Raw genomic sequence first — 3,261 nt, forward strand, 5'->3', positions numbered from 1 at the left:
TGGGTAGATAACATTTAATAATACTTTGAAAAGGAAATGACCCTAATTGTGTGTACCCTCATATTAACCTGAAATTTAAAAAAAAAGAAAAAGAAACAAATAAACCAGATTTTTACATCTAAAAAAGTAAAAAGAAATAATCATTGTTTTAGAGAGTTCTGAAGCATCTTTCCCTTAGCATTTGGCTGGTGAGCAGGATATTTAATTTTGTGTGTGCGCAGCATTTTGGTGGACAGAAGTAAATGGGCAGCAGATGAGGCCTGCAAGCGTGAGTACTGGTGGGGAGGCAGCACAAGGAAGCGGGTCTTCTTGCCAACTTGGGGGAGCGGCAGACCCTCTCCTGGACCCTCGCCCCTCAAGGATAAAGGGTGTTCCTTATTGAGTCCACAGCCAACAAGGAGCGAATTTCATAGGAAAAGAATAAAAATAAGATGGTACTCACTGTTGAGTCCAAAAGTCAACCTTATTAAGCACACTATGGTCTACTTATATTTTGACTTATAAATTCCTATTTGTTTTAGAGGTGCACGAACACAGTAGTGACTAGCCAGGTCTGTGTACCACTTACATTTAAATTAGCTAAAATTTGGCGAGACTGGGCCGTGCAGGTGGCCCTTGGGCCCCTCCAGCCACTCTGGGTACAGAGCTGACCTTTGACCTCAGAGGAGCATGCAGCCTGCTGGCCTGCAGCCCAGGCACGGCAGAATGCCCCTCGTGGTAGGTGACATGATGAAGCTGCTCTGCTCCATCTCCAAGCAGAGGAAGATGAAGGTGGCCCTCAACCACTCAGGGAAGGGCACCCTGGTCACCGGGGTTGTGGCCTTTGTCGTGGTTTGGTCAATGGCCCACCAGGAATAGCCGTCGGGGGTCTGCTAGGTGCCTGGATGACAAGTGGACAGTTTAAGCCAGTTCCACAGATCCTAATGGAGCTGTCCCCCACCGAGCAGCAGAAGCTCTTTAATGAAGCCACTGCCATGGTCAGGCACCTGGACTGGACAGACGCCGTGCAGCTGGTCACAGGCGGTGAGGCCCCACAGCAGCGTCACCAAAGAGCTGCAGGCCAAGGTCAGGTACGACAACTAGGCTGCTCCTGCTGGGCAGTGGGGCTTTGTTTAGATGATTCTATCTAGGAAGGTGCCTGGGGAGGTGGGGGAAGCCAGCAGCTCCCCCTGAGAAATCTCCACACCACCAGTGTGTTACCTTAAACTGGAACGGAATCGCCCGCTGGAGAGGCTGCTGGTGTGTTGTGCAGTGTTCCAGAAATCACGTATGAAGAAGCCGTGTTTTGGTGGCTATGTGCACTAGTCTGCAGTGGTGGCCGTGGGAAGAGCTCCCAGGGACAAGCAAAGGCCTCCCTGCTGTGTGCCGTGCTTGCAGTTCCTGGCTCCGTAGGGTCTAGAGGACATTACCAGCTTCAGCTGACTTTCTGGCCACACTTCATTCTCCCGGCCACAGGGCCTTTGCATCTTGTGAAGACAACTCCTCTTGCAAGCACCTGTTGCAGAACGGGACCCCATCCCACCCTAAGGCCTTGGGGTCTCAGGGCCTTGCAGGGGCCCATGCTGGAATCGTGTTTGCTTCTAGAGCACACCAGTGACTGCTGGGTGACTCACGGAGGGGGCAGTGGCCTGTTGAGGAAAGCCCCAAACGTCCAGCCCCCTGGTGACTGCACCTGCTAGCTACTTACCTAGGCTCTCCACTTCCCAGGGCCTTGCAATCCCCAGCTGAAGACTCTTGGTAGTTCTTGAGTTATGCCTTTTAAAATGAAGTACTTTCAGTAAGAAGTGCAGCCTCACTCACCTCAGAGCTATTGTGAGTTCAGTTCCGGATCCCCACAAGAAAGGGACAACCGTAGCAAAGCCAGTCATGTTTTGCTTGGTTTCCTGATGCATGTAAAAATTATGTTTATGGGACACTGTTGTCTTTTAAATGTGTAATATCATGTATAAAGAACACATATACTTTAATTAAAAAATACTTAATTGGCAGGACATGGTGGCTCATGCCTTAATCCCAGCACTCTGGGAGGCTGACGTGGGTGAATTGCTTGAGCTCAGTAGTTCAAGACCAGTATGAGCAAGAGCAAAATCCCATCTCTACTAAAAATAGAAAAATTAGCCTGGCATTGTGGCAGTCACCTACAGTCCCAGCTACTCAGGGGCAGAGGCAGGAGGATCACTTGAGCCTGAGAGTTTGAGGGTGCTGTGAGCTATGACACCAATGCACTCTACCCAGGGTGACAGAGTAAGACTCTGTCTCAAAAAAAACCCCCAAACGACCCCCCACCCCACCAAAACTCCATTGCTCCTGACACAGAGACATGAGGTGAGCACACCCAGCTGAAGAGAAGATGCCGACAGGCTTGCTGAATGCACGGCTGATGAAAACCTTCAAGTTTGTAAAAAGCCCAGTATCTTGAAGTGCCATAAATTCAGGGATGCCTACATTGCTCTTTCTGAAGAGATGTAATCATAAACAGTCTCTAAGAAATGTTTTCCCTCGAAAGATTCCCTAGTTCAGCTGATACTTTATATCTATGGGGTTCTGATTCTAGTGATTAAACCACTGGATTAAAAATATTTGGAAAAATATTGCATCTGTACTGAACATGAATGGACTTTTTTCCTTGTTATTCTTCCCGAAGTACAAATGCAGGACCCCAGCTACTCACAGAGCATTGACAGTGTGTCAGGCACCATAGTATATGGGAGGATGGACACAGGTTATGTGCAAATAGCATGCAATTCTTATCCAGGACTCAGATTTGGGGATCCAAGGAAGGTCCTGGAACCACCCTCCCCCTCACCTCCACCCTGAATACTATGGGACAATCACACTGTATTCACTTTGCTTTTGGAGCTATGACTTGAGTATCATCAAACTGCAATAAATACTTTTTCCTGAAAAAACAATAAATAAATTAGCTAAAATTACATAAATGTCTTGTTTACTTGTGAGATTGGCCACATTTCAAGTGCTCAATAGCCACACATGAGGAATTGACTGGCATTGGCCTGCAGAAGTGTGCAAGATTTCCATCTTCACCAAAGGTAGGTCCTGTTTTAGAAGACAGAAGAGAAACAGGGCTATAGTAAAATGAGCTATAGAGACACCAAGGTAAGTGTGGGAATTCTAGCTTCGAAGTTAACTTGCCATATGGCCTTATGCTGGTTATTTAATGTCTCTGAGCTTTGTTTACCTCAGCTCTTAAGTCAAGGTTAATAATGCCTATCTTGTAAGCAATTGCAAATATTAAAAGTA

General features: G+C 47.2%; 1 pseudogene; it reads left to right on the forward strand.

The window, feature by feature from the left end:
* The first annotated feature begins 705 nt into the window (after window positions 1-705).
* LOC128590823 (protein C19orf12 homolog) lies at window positions 706-1,083 on the forward strand (annotated as a pseudogene).
* Window positions 1,084-3,261: the final 2,178 nt, after the last annotated feature.

The sequence above is a fragment of the Nycticebus coucang genome, chromosome 7 (genome assembly GCF_027406575.1).
Source record: "Nycticebus coucang isolate mNycCou1 chromosome 7, mNycCou1.pri, whole genome shotgun sequence".
NCBI classification, from domain to species: Eukaryota; Metazoa; Chordata; class Mammalia; order Primates; family Lorisidae; genus Nycticebus; species Nycticebus coucang.